Below are 18,091 nucleotides of genomic sequence, written 5' to 3'. Positions count from 1 at the left end.
TTAGCAACGTTAGTTACAAAGGCCACAACTGGTGTGGGAAATGGGAAAACGGAGGACAGAAATCAATTTGATGAATAGTGTGCACTTAAAAACAATTTAGTTTTAAATGCATTGAACAAAATAATAGGAAAGATGTTTCCTTTTCAGTAACAGCAGTCTGGCAAATTGCTCTGACATTTCAGTATCTATCTAGTGAGCTCCAAGTACACTCAAAACACACCCATCCTCCTGAGAGAATCAAGGAATGAATCTCACAGTTGGTCAGAATGACAACAAAAGTGTCTCTCTCTCTCAAACACAGAGCACTGGTCTCCTGGAGCCTGGAATAAGTTCAAATGCAAGTTATTTGAAACAACAGATTTCTGTTCACGCATTCCGTTTAACTTAGCAGAAGTTTTTATGAGAGCAACTGAAAAGGCCTTCAGATACTTTTTCCAAAGTGAAAGACAATCCCAAGATCAAAATTTTCTCATGATTGAGGTACAATTTCAACTCATTTACACAACTGTACACTTGTAGCTGAAAAATACAGTCCCATTATAGATGATTCAGGGATTTTACTCTGGCAATAGATGGAAGAAAAGTAAACACCATCTCTTGTTTGCAGAATATCATGAAACTAGAGTAGTATTAATATCTGAAACACCTCGTGCCTTTCTTTTTACTGTATAGTCAAACTGCTCATGAAATTACCACCTGCCATAGAAATCAACAGTAATGCAGTACCAGATTTTACAAGTGCCTCGCATACACTCATGTATATGAATCTACAGATCATTTTCAAATAACACACATAGTAAAGCAATCATAAGAATACAATGAACTAATATATAAAAATAAGTTTAAAATGTTAAAAACCAATAAATTGCACTCTATCAACTTAACCCTTCTCTACACAGTAGCTTCCCATTATCAACTGGCACTGTAAAACAGACCTGCCCAACAAACAACTACACACCAAGTGAAACCTGAAGTGATCCTAAAAACAATTATATTTTTAAAAGGTTCAACAATTCCTAATTCACACCATTCAACAAAAAATCCTAAGACTCTACAGCAACATGCAAAAACAGAAAGACAATAATAAGCATTATGAAAGTTTATCTAAAATAATCATAAAAGTCAAAACAAAACTAATGGTTAAATGTAAAATTGAGCAGTCCCAGCATGAGACTTCAGCATGAATTACACGATTATATAATGCACCTTTAAATTTGACAATACAAAGCCACGACAACAGTTGCTCAGATGGATAAGCTTCTCTATTAGTGAGGCTTGAAGCTCTTATAACAATTCTTCTGCTAATTCAATCTAGCTTCAGCTGCCAAGACTTCACTTCAATAAACTGAGCCAGATTTTCCCACACAGAATGTTCAATGTGATCAGTAAGGATTCAGTGTCCAACCAACAACATGCTATTGTGTACTGTTGCATAGCCCTTGGCTCAATGCATGGAAATAGACACCCTAACCACCCCAACCCCCAGTCCAAAGCTAACAGGTACCCATCATGATCAATCGCAACAGAAGAAAAGGTGCAGATGTAATTTCAAAGCATGCAATAATGTATATCAATACTATACAAGTTACTAAATTACATAACCAAAAAGAATTGCAGCCAGAAAATGCTGAGTCATAGTCATTTGAAAGTATTCAATCCTCCATCTGAAACTCAATTATACTCAAGGTTAAAAAAAATTAGAAACTTTTATTATAGACCTCACCCAACCTGACTCAAAAAAACCCCAGAAAAATACTGTGGGAACAAGAAGAGAATAAAGTGAGTGCGTTACAGCCTCAACAGCAGGTATTGCTGCAGGCAATTTCATAGAATCACAGAATTGTTACAGTGCAGAAGGAGGCCACCGTGTCTGAACCAGCTCTCCGAATGATCAATTCAGCAATGCCATTCCCCCACTTTCTCCTCGTTATGCTGCACATTCCCCCTTTTCAGATAACAGTTTAATTCAATTTTTAGTGCTTCAATTGAACCTGTCTTCACCACACACTCAGGCAGTGCACTCCAGATCCTAACCACTTGCTGCATGAAGAAGTTTTTCCTCATGTCGCTTTTGCTTCTTTTGCCAATCACTTAAAATCTGTGCCTTCTCAATCCTTTCACTAGTGGGAACAATTTTTCCCTATCCACTCTGTCCAGATCCAGCTCCCTCTGCTCTTGCACCCCCTTTAGAGTTGTACCCTTTATGTTATATAGTCTCTCCATGTTCTTCCTACCAAAATTTCTCTCTTCCTACAGAGGTTGATGAGGACTTGCTTCCACACTCGAGGACATTTTAAGAGCTAATCCCTTTCTGTTTGCTACAGCTCTTACTTTAGAAACTGTGATACAAATACAAGATTAAATATGATTTTGAAAGGCAATGGTTTTTTCGAAACAAAAAACTGTGAAATGTAGCACGTTTTTTTTTAACAGTAGTATACAGCCCTAACACTTAGAGTGTTGCACTCAGTGACATTAACAGGTTAGAAATTATGGATAGTCCACAGTCCTGCTCCAACCTGTGAGCTTAAATCTGAAGCCTTTGTCCCAATGTATGGGACATATATATTAAAAGTGCTGAGCATCACTCACGGTTCCTCAGGAATGTGGCCCTCTCCTGAAAATGCAATAGTTCACATTTCGATTGACTAGTTAACCACTTTAAAAGAAAAAACAAGTTTTAGGGTTATTCTTTACTCTTCCTCTACCCTCTGACAACCTTTTTCTCTACTTCTGGTCTCTCCGAAATATGCATCTCCCGCAGCTGGCATGTAACTGGCTCCCACATCTTTGCAACCCCGCAGCTGTTGAAGTACATGACCACGATCCATGGTTGACTCGACAACTTCAACTTCCACTTCCTCTCTTGCATCAGATGACCTCCACACATTGCCTCCCACACCAGAGCTACTGCGATCGAGAATTCAGATTTGCATCTTACCACTCTAAGTGATTCTCAGCACTCAGTGTTCATTATTTAACTTCCTTGACTCAAAAGTCATTTTAGATTCTTTAAAATATTTAAATTGATGAAACAGATGTATATTTTTAAAATAATGATATGCATTTAAAACAATTATGTACAGCTCTTCCCTAATACCCGCATTGAGCGCTGATTTCAGAATTGTACACAGCAAACTGCAGCTTCATGAAGGGAAAAAGCAAAGCTGGCAAACCCTTTCTACAGAGAAAATCATTGTAGGAAACGCAAGCACAATTTGGTATTCAAGGAATCACTTATTATAGTTACTGCGAAGGCGTAACTTAATAAATATATAATCAATTATGGTTTCTGCTTGCCAAGTTACCTAATGGCACATGAAACCACAACACACAAATTCCCGATGAATCTGGGCATCCTTTTGTAAATATTCAAGCCTTGCAAAATGCTTTGAGATAGTATCATCCCACAGACACCCACTGCTGTAATGTTAACTCTGACCCATTTCATAAATGAAAGCCTGAACATGACTAACTGGAAGAACAGATGTGTTTCAGGTGGGATAAGAGGAAATGTGCAGTCTTCCTGCATTCCTGATTCAGTTGCATCCCAGTGTAGTCCCAAGTCCAAAGTGGTTTTACAGGTTTTAATTATTATAGTTAAAATTCCAGTTGGGGCTGGACATGGGCCTTAACAGGCCTCTTAAATAGCTTAATAATAAAAGCAAAATGCTACAGATGATGAAAATCTGAAATAAAAACAAAAATTGTTGGAAATACTCAGCAGGTCTGGCAGCATCTATGAAGATAGAAGCAGAGTTAATGTTTCAGGTCAGTGACCTTTCATCAGACTCTTAATTAGCTTTATTGGTTACATGCTGCTTGTGGGCAAGTAGCTGTTCCGCCCGACCTGGCCTTTGTCAAAATGGCTCCGGGTTGGAAACATGCCGGCAAACCGCCACGCTGATTGGCGGCGGGAAATTCCGTGCCCGTCCGCCTCCGATCCTGCCCCCATTGGGCCTCGAAAATCCGGCCTGCAGAGTCCAAATTCACAAGTATAAAGCAGGAAATATAAATTTGATCGAAATGGTGTACAGAAAGCAAAACAAACGTAGGGAAATACAGATGGAATTAAGGCAGAGAAATAAAGGACAGGCCGTGAAAGAAAAAAAGAATTTAATTTAAAAAAAAATCTTCACTGATTTTCTTGAGGGAATGAGATAACACACTTATAAAATTAGTTTCTCAGTACCAGAAGGGTTGTTGAGTAATTACTACTTATCACGCTGTTAAAAATTCAACTCCTAAATACACCAGCCCTAACTTTTACAGTCATTTCTAGTGTGGAACCAGTGGGCAAGTACAGCAAGTCCACGCCGTTGCAGTCATTTCAATAGTCTATCAACAAGGACTGTAACAGCGCACCCTATGGAGAAGCAGGGCATCTCTGACAGCAACCTTTGGATTTCCATGTTTAAACGCACATGTGCAGATTCCAGAGGTTGCTGTCAGATTTCTCCCATATAACAGTGAACACCGATAGCCTCACCATTATTCTCATTGCAAATTCAAGACCATAATTTCCTTGGTCCTGCACTGGTGTTAGCTTAAATTATTCACTTGGTGTGGGGCATGAACTCCGATCTGCTGTCCCAGAGGCAACACTAACCCTGTTGAGGTTTTTAAAAAAAATCTTTCTGCATTTATTTAACTTGACTGTTTGCTAATTCACTAAAAGAAAAATGCAGCACACAAAACAGCCATACCTACTACATTGAGGAGTCACTTTGTAAGGGCCATGCCATTTAACAATATAAGGAAGCACAAAGTGAGAAAACACTTTAGCCTTTGAAAGTCATTGCCTTGGAAGACTGCAACTATTTCCCCTATAAAATCTCTACACTTTACCCAGTTCACGTAATTACTTGGAGGGAGAATAATACAACTTAAGTCTCCACAAAAATTTAAAACTGATGAAATTTCTCTCCTAAATATCCATTCAAAAGACACAACTCACACTATTTGAATTGTGTTTCACAGATGGCATAATTATAGTCCTTTAATTTATAGTTTTGCATTTTCTATAGTGCACAGGAATCATGTTTGCAGAAATATTGATCACTTAGTCCTATAAAAGTACAAATCCTTGCACAACCTTTAATTCTGTACTACTGCCCTTCAGTTTTCCCATCACAGTCCATATTTAAATAACTAGTTTGCACTTGCAGTATTGACGTCTTGCCATAATTTTAAAGATCTGGATTCGGTTACCTCTAAATTGTTTTTCATATATGAAAAGCCTAGTCTCTTCATAACTAGGGCTCTGATCACAAATCATCCTCACCACTTTCCTCTGTACATTCTCCAATGCATTAGTGCTGTTTTCATAAAAATAAAAAACACACCTAATGTTAGCCTGTCATATCTCTTTAGTTGCTGTTAGGCCAAGCTGTGTACTTAGTATTTTCTGTTGTTTCAAATTTCCAGCATTGCGTTTTTTTCCTTTTCATTTTTAGCATTCTTTCAAAAAGGTAGAGTATCTAACATTTCACGCAATATTCTAAATGTGGCCTTACCAATAAGTGGTATCGGGTCATAATAGCCCAGATAGCAGCTTCACATCAAATCAGAGACGAATCCTTTTCCATCTTTACTAATGGCAACCTATTCACTGTGTACCCAAGTTTTGTGTAGCCCAATTTACACTAAAATCTGGTATTCTTCAGGCCATTAATTTATGCACATCTTCCTTGAAGTATTTACTTGTCCATTACAGTCTACTCCTCAAAGTCAATTAAATCAAATTATTTGATAATTTAACTTTTTTTTTAAAGTACTAAATTCCCACATTGCTGTGTTGTTTACTTTGTTTAACTCCAAATTATTGATAATTTTAAATTTGCATGTTTAGTGTAAAGCACAACTTTGTAGAAGATTTTACTTCCCAGATTTTTACAGATTAAGTGAAGACCAACACAGAAGATAGAGTTCAATGATAAAACGAAGTTTCAAAAAATACTTTTGGCTAGTGATGACTATTAACTCAAAAAGCACATAAATTTTTTTGGACTGTATTTTAGTTACAGTCTGAAAATCTTTGCTCAACCTTATGGTCACTACTCAGCAGTTGACTTCCTCTTTACTCCTTGGACAACAGTTACCAATGTGCCTGAACAAAATGTGACTAATTATCCACTGGAAGCTTCTGTGCCATAACAGTGCTAGTTCAAAGCTTTGGATGCTCTCAAGATATTTCCTCATTGCCACTCTGATGGATTTTGACAATTTTGTTTTTCTTTTGTCCAATTGTGCTCATTTGAAATCTGCAGCAGAAAGCTGGTGTAATCATGTCTCATGCATGCCTGAGTTAATATGCGGATCACTAACTGAAATTACAGTGCTATGAGTGGCTGTTGAAATGAATTTCAACATGGGCCAAGTCATTCAGCTTCTAAAGAAAAGACTGGCACTGCAGTACTCTCAGACTGCAAGGATGAATTAATGTGGTCAAATTGAACTCAAGGTACAATAGAATAGGGTGGCTGTGTTCTACTGAGCAGGTACAGTGTGTTATTTTACATCAGAAAAATACACAATATCAATTGGGAATGTTCAAGCCTATGGATAGAACCGAAGTAGACAAATGCATTACCTGGTATGGCACTGACCCATACAAAGCTGAAATTCGAGTAAATTGTAACTGGCCTCATTACCCCTGGGCAGAGGAGAAGGGATAAGATTTCCAGCTCTTGATCAGCTACCCAGCATGATTTCTTAAGTAGATTGAATGAGCTGTATGATAAAATTAGCAATTCTTGCTGCTTTTCACCTCACACCAGAAACAAAGTACAATTTAAAATATTACATAAAGCTCATGATTGCAGGCATGGGGATCTGGCGATATAAATTAAAAATATATGGAAACTGTCTGAAAAGGAGTTAATACAATGACTTTTGATGAGTTAGTTTGAAAGGATCATCTTCTAGAAACTATTCAAGATTATATTCTTAGTACAAATATTAATACTATTGCTTGATTTCTTCTTTCAGGGAAGGTAGGGGAGGAAAAATCATGCCGCTAAAGCAGAGGATCAAGGTGGCATAGAATGGAAGTGCATACAAGGGCTCTGAATGAAGTGGGACTGATAGCCGAGTTGCTTTCGCTCGCTGTGGATTTTCTTGTTAGATGATTTGTGAGTATTGCAATCAGGAAACCACGATTGTAAATGGCTGAGTAAGTTAAGCGTTGTGCAATCTCATAAGCACCATGGATCTGGCAAGCCTATGGGAAGCCAGATGCATCACACCAGCTGACTCACCAATGATTCACTAAAATCAGGCAATCAGCTGACACAAGATTCCATGACCTAAAAGGTCACAGAAATATGACCAAGGATATAAGATGAGATGACAAAGTAAGTGATTTCTGGTGCAAGAGGGAGATTGGATGTGCAAATGGGAAGACTGACTGCTGCTAGAAGAGTAAATCATATGGTAGTACTGATTATGATGGATAAGAAATTTGTCTTGCTTCAAATCTTGTAAGACTATGTATTTTAAATATTGCCTTATGGGATTCTGGTGGCGTGCCAGCTTGTGGCTGCTTTAATTTGTGCACCCAGACAAGCAGGGTACCAAAATACATATTAACTGTCCCGTGGTGATGCCATTTCCAAGACAGATGAGTCACTTCTGTCTAAATGGACTGCTTTACAAGTATTCGGTGCAAAATTTTAACTAGGTTTTAGAAACATTTAATATTGACCACCAGGCCATTACTTGGTTATATGGCTTTATAATTTTTCAATCAGAGGTGCTTGGCTATGATCTGAAAATATATTACATGCCAACCCTGTGAGGAAAGTCCCTCCGCCTCTCTCCTCCTTTAAGACCCTTGTTAAAACCTACCTCTTTGACCAAGCTATTGATCACCTTTTGGGGCTCGGTGTCAAATTTTGTCAATAATAACCCTGTGAAGTACCTTGGAATACTTTACTACGTTATATAAATATAGTATTACATAAATGTAAGTTGCCATTGTTATGAGTTGCTTTGCTTCACAAATGTAAGTACTGTATCAAGAAAACCTGTCAGGTAGTTTCTATGTACTTTTGAAATCTATTATTTAGGAACATTGCAATGCACAGGGCCAGAAAAGAACATTTTGGTCCATCTGACTAACCCCAGACTTCAAAACAGAATATAGGTCACTATGCATAACCCTCAATTAATCTTCTCACTAGTTAATTCCAAACACTACTGTGTGTGTGAAATAGTTATATATGATTTGTCTATTCATCTTCCCCATGCCTTCTAGTCATCATTCTTGGAATCAAGGTAAACAGTTTCTTAGAGTTCATGTTGATAATACCTCAAAAAGGTCCATTCTCAGTCATATCCTCTACTGTAAACTAAGTTAATTTCAGTAGTCTCTCCTTGTAACTCAAATGTCGTCAGGTATCAGACAGTTGGTTTACTGTTGCACCTTTTCCAAAGCCTTGCTGTTCTTCATATAATATGGTGACCAAACTGCACATAGTACTCCAGATGGGGATAAACATTGCCTTATTTTAAAAAAAATCACTTCATACACAACTGTCTGGAGACCCCTGAGAAACACAAGCTGAGTGAAACTGGTAGATACTGCCTACTGATTCTACATTAAAGATTGTGTTAAGACTAGCATAAAGCACTGATCCTGAAGTGCAGCTGAGCCAACAAGGTCATTCTATTACAAGGAGAGGTCATCAGTTCCACAGAGCTGCACAAAGTGTCAATGACCAGTCAATAGCACACCTCACCACAAGGAAGCAGCCTCGTCTCTTAACAATGGATCTGACTAAGCCAACTGACATCACTTTACATAAATTTACTGCAGGAAGCATCCTTGGGCATTGGATGATTTGACAATAATCTTGAACGCAATCAATGGCATAACCTTGACTGACACAGCATCCTTGCTGGCAAGTCTTGCAGGGCAAAGTTGAATTCTCCAATCTAATAAAAAGTGGAGTATTTATAGTACTGTCAGCAAAAGAATCTATCTCAAGAAACACCTCACATCAGAGTGTTTCTTCCTTCAGGGTTTCTACATTGTCCTGTAGGTTTCTTTGGTCAATATAATCTGCTGCAAAAATCACAACTTGCACTTATAATTTATATGGCACCTTTAAAGTAGAAGTAAGTCCCAAAGGTATTTTGCAGAATTGAAAGGCAAAGAAACGAGGGCTGAACCAAAGAAGAAGCCATGTGTATTGAACCAAGGAAAAAAGGCAATCAAAAGCTTGATCAAAGACGTGGGTTTTCAGGAAGATCTTCAAGGAGGGTAGGGAGACAGAGGTTTAGGCAGGGAATTCCAGAACGTGGAGCCTAGGTGGCTGAAGGTACAGCCTTCAGTGATGGGGTTTAGGCAGAAGGGTTGCACAAGAGGCCGCAGAGTCAAAGTAACAGAGTTTGATGGTTTGGGGGCAGGGGTTGGAGGGACAGGAGTAGTTGGTGTGCTGGAGAAAGTTACATCACAGGAGTGATTACTCTGCTTTCTCAGCTAAAAAGAAAATGCAATGGTTTTTACCAACTTCTGATTTGGTAGTTTTGATAGAAATGACCAAGATGCAAAAGGGAATTAAACAAGGAGGTGAAGAATCTGATATTCACTGATGACCAAGCATAGCACTCATATAAAAAAACTCTACATAGAAGTATAGATATAACCAAACAGCCAAATTCACATGCAAAATGTGTAGTTCTGATACAATGTTTTGTAACATATATACACACACACACACATATATACAGACACACATATATAATCAACATTAACAGTGCAAGATTATTTCCAAATTGTAAATTTACATTGTGATTCTTGTAATCTGACAACGTTGCAATCACCATAATAGGAATGCATCGAACTGCAAAAGACCACTGTGGTCAATCTGGCCAGTTCAAGTACATAATATCACGACAGCTAAGTCACTCTCGCTTTGTCCTCAGCTCTATGCCTTGCTACTCCTGGTCAAATATGACAACTTAAATTGTACTTAAATTAGAAATTTATTGTGCTGAGTTTGGTACAACATGTAGTGGAGTTACGAGACTGAAATAACAATTAATAAATTGAACGTGTGTTTACATTGCTAATTGACCTCATCAAGAAAAGACGGCCATACAAATAATCCAATGGATAGAAAGTGTATCTTGAAATCTGAAAGTCCTAAATGGAATTTGGTTCAATACACGTGGCTGAAAGAGCTCAATGCAGATGACAACACATCCTTCTGTTGACATATTTCATTATTCAGCCCCCCTTACACCAATTTCAACTTTATTCAGTACTACTGTGCTACTTGCACAATTGAAGATAGAGAGGTAATCGGTTAGCAGAGCAAAATGCTACAGATGCTGGAAATCTGAAATAAAAACAAAAAATGCTATAAATACTCAGCAGGTCAGACAACACCTGTGGAGAAAGACAGGGAGTTAACGTTTCAGGTGGATGACCTTTCATCAGTTCTGATTTCCAGCATTTTTTCTCTTTACACGAGAGGTAATCTTCTCAGGTTTGACTGTTGATTGCCTCTTGACGAAGGCCTCAAAAGTTGTGGGAGAAATAGACCAACAGACTAGCTGACCAATTTTTCTTCTTTCCACTTCAGGAAGGTCTAGGTAGTAAGAAAAAACTCCAATATCTGGGAAACTAACACGTTACTAGCCCATGGTTTGCTGTGTTGCTGCATTACTGTGTCATCTAAATCTAACAGTACTGTCTATCCATGACATCTTCCATTTATAGTAGAACGGACAACAAAATTCCAAACCACTTGGGGACATTACATCAGTTCAGGTGTAACGTTGCAGACACAAATATACAAACTAGAAAAAAAAACTCACTATGACTTTTCCAGATATCACTTGCAATGTTCATACTGACAGTGTAGTTACTTTCAATTTGTATCTAAATATGGCTCATTTACCTTTTTAAGTAAAAACAGTCTGACAGATATCCTGGTGAGCAAAGACGGTGCTTTGAAAATGAAGATCCGATATGAAGTTTAATTCATTAACACAGCTGAAGACAGTGATCACTTCTTTGCAGGATACTAAGTAATGTTACAACTTCAATCAATTGCACCTTTACTTTTTGCTCCACAACTTAATGTATTTTCTTGTGCTCCGTCAGCCTATATCATGTGCAATAAGTCGTGGTGTCTGCTGCTCCAGTGTTGTGTTTACACAAAGCAGCACGTAAAACACAGGGTACAGGAACAGAATCCAGCTGACTTCATAAACCATTCAAATTGTGCTCTTATGGTTTAGAGTTTCCTCTAACTGCTTGACTGCCCCTTATCTTCATCATAAGCAGTCATTGTTCTCATCTTGTGCAGAAGAACTTTTATTAAAGTCCCACTTGTTTCCTATTAATCTGCATGTTAAGCAAGCAAAGCTATTTCATAAGAACATTCTGTTTAACAGGAGGATTTTTCTCTCGACAAAAAATGAAGTTCTCATAGGCGAATTTCATTGCATACGGAAATTATTTCTACATTCAGATTTTGATCCTGAGGTAATTATGGTTTAGTTACCCACAAGGCTGGTTATACGTTTTAGTATTTCCACTTTATCTCACTCACCGTGCTTCTGGTTGTTATCTGTACTCAGATGCTCTATGAGTCAGGCAGACAGCCCTCTGCGCTCGATCCTCACCAACTCTGGGCACTTTGTACTCTCTCATCGCCATAGGAGCAGTTGCTGGGACTGAAATTTTAGAGACAAAATGAGTTAGAAAGCTTAATGGTGAAGATAATAAAGTACTTGGTAAAAGATTATCTGACTTCAGTGGGTCTCCATAGAAATCTGTACTTTATCCTAATCCTAGCTCTCAGCGGCTCTCCCCATTCCAGCATTTTATTCTTTATCCATGCTCATTAAAGCACTGGGTCAGATTTTTTAAAAAAAACAAACACTGCAAACTGTAAACCATTCCAAAATACAGGTTTGCCACTAATGAAATTCTTCGACATGTACACAACAGAGCTGGTGTGATACCATATAAACAGAACAAAGCAGCAACACGGTGAGAGCTGCCCCTATTCTGTACTTCACAGCAAGGTTTCCGTCTTCTGGCCATCTCAGAATTTATATCAGAAAAATTATTTCCACTTGGGAAAAGCAGATCTGTAAAAGACAATGTCAGGACCACATTGCTTAACAGCTTATACTTGTAAAGCAGACTGAAAAATAGGGAAGTTTCCACACCAGTTTCTTCCTGGCATCTTCCTTTTGAAATTCATGAAGATATTTTATTAAATATGTCAAATTGACATTTTGGTGTCTCAAACTTATTTAGAATATGTAAGTGGCTTATTATAAATACCAATGTGCGAGTCACACCGTTCTAACAATACCCTGCAATTTTTATTGTACCACAAACTATTGCTTGCAATGGTAACAAAGTCACATCCTCCAGTTTGTAGGTCATAAAGTGCGAAGTGAACCTTACCCTCTGGATGTACTGATAAGTGAAAGTGGTCACTTGCATAAACTGCTTGATTATATGAACTTTTGTCCTGAATATTTATTTTGACAATTGAAGAACACAAAAAAAGGAATGAAAAATGGACTCTTCAGTTCACCCATGTTGTCCATTTAACAGGTATTAATCAAGTTCATTTTAAGTCAGACAATTGGATGGGACAGCTACAGCTTATGCAAATAAGTGGCAGTAGGAATAAAAAATAATTACACATTATATACAGAGTTCTTGATTTTCAACCTATATCTATTAAATCTGACAAACTACCCCATCCAAAAACAATTGGTGCATGAAATAATTGATAGCATGCATTCTTACAATAAATGTTCAATTCTGCTATAAATCAGCAGAATAAATGCCAAATCAGCACAGCTCAAATCAGAAACAGAAGGCAATCTCCAACCCAAACTCTGACACTGTTTTAATACTTGCACCCCCAGAAACTAGAAGAGCAAAGATCTCATGGAAACTCTAAAATAAAAGCAAAATACTGCGGATGCTGGAAATCTGAAACAAAAACAAGAAATGCTGGATTCACTCAGCAGGTCTGGCAGCATCTGTGGAAAGAGAAGCAGAGTTAACGTTTCGGGTCAGTGACCCTTCTTCGGAACTGACAAATATTAGAAAAGTCACAGATTATAAACAAGTGAGGTGGGGGTTGGGCAAGAGATAACAAAGGAGAAGGTGCAGATTGGACCAGGCCACATAGCTGACCAAAAGGTCATGGAGCAAAGGCAAACAATATGTTAATGGTGTGTTGAAAGACAAAGCATTAGTACAGATTAGGTGTGAATATACTGAATGTTGAACATCAGCAAGTGCAAACCTGAAGAAAAACAACCTGAAAAAAACAGTGGGTGAGCAAACTGAACAAACTAAGATGAACTGAAATAAATACAAAAAAAGATTGTAAAAAATGTAAAAAGGAATGCCAAAAAAAAAAGGGAAGAAAAAATAACTAAAAATGAAAGTAAAGTGGGGGGCTGTCATGCTCTGAAATTATTGAACTCAATGTTCAGACCGGCAGGCTGTAATGTGCCTAATCGGTAGATGAGATGCTGTTCCTCGAGCTTGCGTTGATGTTCACTGGAACACTGCAGCAATCCCAGGACAGAGATGTGAGCATGAGAGCAGGGGGGAGTGTTGAAATGGCAAGCAACCGGAAGCTCAGGGTCCTGCTTGCGGACTGAGCGGAGATGTTCCGCAAAGCGGTCACCCAGTCTGCGCTTGGTCTCCCCAATGTAGAGGAGACCACACTGTGAGCAGCGAATACAGTATACTACATTGAAAGAAGTACAAGTAAATCGCTGCTTCACCTGAAAGGAGTGTTTGGGGCCTGGGATAGTGAGGAGAGAGGAGGTAAAGGGGCAGGTATTACACCTCCTGCGATTGCAAGGGAAGGTGCCCTGGGACGGGGACGAGGTGGTGGGGGTAATGGAGGAGTGGACCAGGGTGTCGCGGAGGGAACGATCCCTTCGGAATGCTGACAGGGGAAGGGAGGGGAAGATGCGACTGGTAGTGGCATCACGCTGGAGGTGGCGAAAATGGCGGAGGATGATCCTTTGGATATGGAGGCTGGTGGGATGAAAAGTGAGGACAAGGGGAACCCTGTCACGGTTCTGGGAGGGAGGGGAAGGGGTGAGGGTAGAGGTGCGGGGAATGGGTCGGACACGGTTGAGGGCCCTGTCAACCACAGTGGGGGGAAATCCTCGGTTGAGGAAAAAGGAGGTCATATCAGAAGCACCGTCATGGAAGGTAGCATCATCAGAGCAGATGCGTCGGAGACGGAGAAACTGGGAGAATGGAATGGAGTCCTTACAGGAGGTAGGGTGTGAAGAAGTGTAGTCGAGGTAGCTGTGGGAGTCAGTGGGCTTATAATGGATATTGGTAGACAACCTATCCCCAGAGATGGAGACAGAGAAGTCGAGGAAGGGAAGGGAAGTGTCAGAGATGGACCATGTAAAGGTGAGAGAAGGGTGGAAATTGGAAGCAAAGTTGATAAAGTTTTCTAGTTCAGGGCGGGAGCAGGAAACGGCACCGATACAGTCATCAATGTACCGGAAAAAGAGTTGGGGGAGGGGGCCTGAGTAGGACTGGAACAAAGAATGCTCGACATATCCCACAAAAAGACAGGCATAACTAGGACCCATGCGGGTACCCATAGCAACACCTTTTACTTGAAGTAAAAGGTGTTGCTATGGGTACCCGCATGGGTCCTAGTTATGCCTGTCTTTTTGTGGGATATGTCGAGCATTCTTTGTTCCAGTCCTACTCAGGCCCCCTCCCCCAACTCTTTTTCCGGTACATTGATGACTGTATCGGTGCCGTTTCCTGCTCCCGCCCTGAACTAGAAAACTTTATCAACTTTGCTTCCAATTTCCACCCTTCTCTCACCTTTACATGGTCCATCTCTGACACTTCCCTTCCCTTCCTCGACTTCTCTGTCTCCATCTCTGGGGATAGGTTGTCTACCAATATCCATTATAAGCCCACTGACTCCCACAGCTACCTCGACTACACTTCTTCACACCCTACCTCCTGTAAGGACTCCATTCCATTCTCCCAGTTTCTCCGTCTCCGACGCATCTGCTCTGATGATGCTACCTTCCATGACGGTGCTTCTGATATGACCTCCTTTTTCCTCAACCGAGGATTTCCCCCCACTGTGGTTGACAGGGCCCTCAACCGTGTCCGACCCATTCCCCGCACCTCTACCCTCACCCCTTCCCCTCCCTCCCAGAACCGTGACAGGGTTCCCCTTGTCCTCACTTTTCATCCCACCAGCCTCCATATCCAAAGGATCATCCTCCGCCATTTTCGCCACCTCCAGCGTGATGCCACTACCAGTCGCATCTTCCCCTCCCTTCCCCTGTCAGCATTCCGAAGGGATCGTTCCCTCCGCGACACCCTGGTCCACTCCTCCATTACCCCCACCACCTCGTCCCCGTCCCAGGGCACCTTCCCTTGCAATCGCAGGAGGTGTAATACCTGCCCCTTTACCTCCTCTCTCCTCACTATCCCAGGCCCCAAACACTCCTTTCAGGTGAAGCAGCGATTTACTTGTACTTCTTTCAATGTAGTATACTGTATTCGCTGCTCACAGTGTGGTCTCCTCTACATTGGGGAGACCAAGCGCAGACTGGGTGACCGCTTTGCGGAACATCTCCGCTCAGTCCGCAAGCAGGACCCTGAGCTTCCGGTTGCTTGCCATTTCAACACTCCCCCCTGCTCTCATGCTCACATCTCTGTCCTGGGATTGCTGCAGTGTTCCAGTGAACATCAACGCAAGCTCGAGGAACAGCATCTCATCTACCGATTAGGCACATTACAGCCTGCCGGTCTGAACATTGAGTTCAATAATTTCAGAGCATGACAGCCCCCCACTTTACTTTCATTTTTAGTTATTTTTTCTTCCCTTTTTTTTTTGGCATTCCTTTTTACATTTTTTACAATCTTTTTTTGTATTTATTTCAGTTCATCTTAGTTTGTTCAGTTTGCTCACCCACTGTTTTTTTCAGGTTGTTTTTCTTCAGGTTTGCACTTGCTGATGTTCAACATTCAGTATATTCACACCTAATCTGTACTAATGCTTTGTCTTTCAACACACCATTAACATATTGTTTGCCTTTGCTCCATGACCTTTTGGTCAGCTATGTGGCCTGGTCCAATCTGCACCTTCTCCTTTGTTATCTCTTGCCCAACCCCCACCTCACTTGTTTATAATCTGTGACTTTTCTAATATTTGTCAGTTCCGAAGAAGGGTCACTGACCCGAAACGTTAACTCTGCTTCTCTTTCCACAGATGCTGCCAGACCTGCTGAGTGAATCCAGCATTTCTTGTTTTTGTCTCATGGAAACTCTCAATTTTGAGTTATTCCAATGGCTCAGACTTACCGTCTCTGTGTGAGCTAAAAGACAAGAAAGGTTCCAGGTTCACTCCCTAGGCTACGTCAAGTTAGCTCTCAGCTACAGTGCTGAAATTGGCCACAGAAGCCCGGATGCAGGGAGGAGAAAAATCCAATTGTTATTGACATACACTGACAGTTACCAGAAGTGAAGGCAGGATCTGGCTTGGTTGTAATGATCTGCACAATTACTGTCACAATTTACACAAAAATACCAGCTACAGTGCCATGATACCAGAAAACAATTATTGCCTGTGGACTTTTACACCAGTTGTGCAAATCAGTACTTTCAGGAGAGGCGGGATGGGGAGAAAGAAAATTGTAATTTATGGAAGTAACTGCATTTCATATCCAGAATGTCACGGCTCATACGTGAATAGTTCTGTAACATTGCAAAGCACAGTACAAAATAATCATGTATGAGGGAGGTTATTTGCTCCATCTTCATCCATCCAGAATCACCTCCCTTCAATTTTTCAAATTTACTTTTTCCATTCCCATAACTATATTATACACTTCTATAATATTCTCTGTCAAAAATAGCTCCTTTTGAGGTTGAAAGTCTAAGTTTGTCCAGTCTTTCCAAAAAAACTCAGACTGTTGACACTACAGATCAACCTCGTGGTTCTTCTCTGCACTGTCTCCGGTGCTAAAATATCTTTCTTGTGGCTCAGTGAGCAGAGCACAGTACTCAAGTTGTGGTCTGTCTAGAGCACAATACAGTTTCACCACCATGTCCTCTGACTGGATTTGGTTATATAGTTCAGCATTCTGTTGGCTTTGTTGGTTAAAACATCAATACAAAAACTGATTACACTGTTGCAACTTCTACTGGAGAATAGTAAAGTAACCATTCCAGAAGAGCAATGCACAAGAGAGAGACTCTAGTCATTTTACAAGAGGTTGTTTAATCCACCTAATTTAGTTATCAGTTTCCAACATTATACAATTAAGAGCGAGGATCACTCTCTACCCTCTGGCAGGAGCTATAGTCCTTGAGACAGTTCAGCTCATATCAGCCAATCTTTTGTCAGTTTTCCTCGCTGCCCCATATCTTATTGCTATTAGCAAAACATTAGCCTAGATTTTTCAATCAGCATTATTTTAATGCTAGTGGTAGCCATTTAATGCTCCATCCATCAATATTGGCGACCCCGCTCTGGAAGTGGTTCAAGAGTTCACCTACCTAAGCTCAACTATCACCAGTAACCTGTCTCTAGATGCAGAAATCAACAAGCGCATGGGAAAGGCTTCCACTGCTATGTCCAGACTGGCCAAGAGAGTGTGGGAAAATGGCACACTGACACGGAACACAAAAGTCCAAGTGTATCAAGCCTGTGTCCTCAGTACCTTGCTCTATGGCAGCGAGGCCTGGACAACGTATGTCAGCCAAGAGCGACGTCTCAATTCATTCCATCTTCGCTGTCCGGAGAATCCTTGGCATCAGGTGGCAGGACCGTATCTCCAACACAGAAGTCCTCGAGGCGGCCAACATCCCCAGCTTATACACACTACTGAGTCAGCGGCGCTTGAGATGGCTTGGCCATGTGAGCCGCATGGAAGATGGCAGGATCCCCAAAGACACATTGTACAGCGAGCTCGCCACTGGTATCAGACCCACCGGCCGGCCATGTCTCCGCTTTAAAGGCGTCTGCAAACGCGACATGAAGTCATGTGACATTGATCACAAGTCGTGGGAGTCAGTTGCCAGCGTTCG

The 18,091-nt window shown here is 40.5% G+C and overlaps 1 protein-coding gene across 4 annotated transcripts in view; it reads right to left on the bottom strand.

The window, feature by feature from the left end:
- The window catches only part of lrrc8aa (leucine rich repeat containing 8 VRAC subunit Aa), a 55,962-nt gene that overhangs the window by 26,696 nt on the left and 11,175 nt on the right, over positions 1-18,091 (bottom strand). For 2 of the 4 annotated variants that reach the window (XM_068012298.1, XM_068012297.1), the window contains exon 2: positions 11,568-11,691. The gene's annotated coding sequence lies outside the window, so the exon portion shown is untranslated. Of the gene's footprint in view, positions 1-2,719; positions 2,796-11,567; positions 11,692-18,091 lie in introns of those variants that run through there. The other 2 variants (XM_068012302.1, XM_068012300.1) reach the window with 2 other exon arrangements.

Source organism: Heterodontus francisci, chromosome 32 (assembly GCF_036365525.1).
Source record: "Heterodontus francisci isolate sHetFra1 chromosome 32, sHetFra1.hap1, whole genome shotgun sequence".
Classification (NCBI taxonomy): domain Eukaryota; kingdom Metazoa; phylum Chordata; class Chondrichthyes; order Heterodontiformes; family Heterodontidae; genus Heterodontus; species Heterodontus francisci.
The sequence above is the reverse complement of the archived record's forward strand: the minus strand, read 5'-3'. Positions and strand labels throughout refer to the sequence as shown.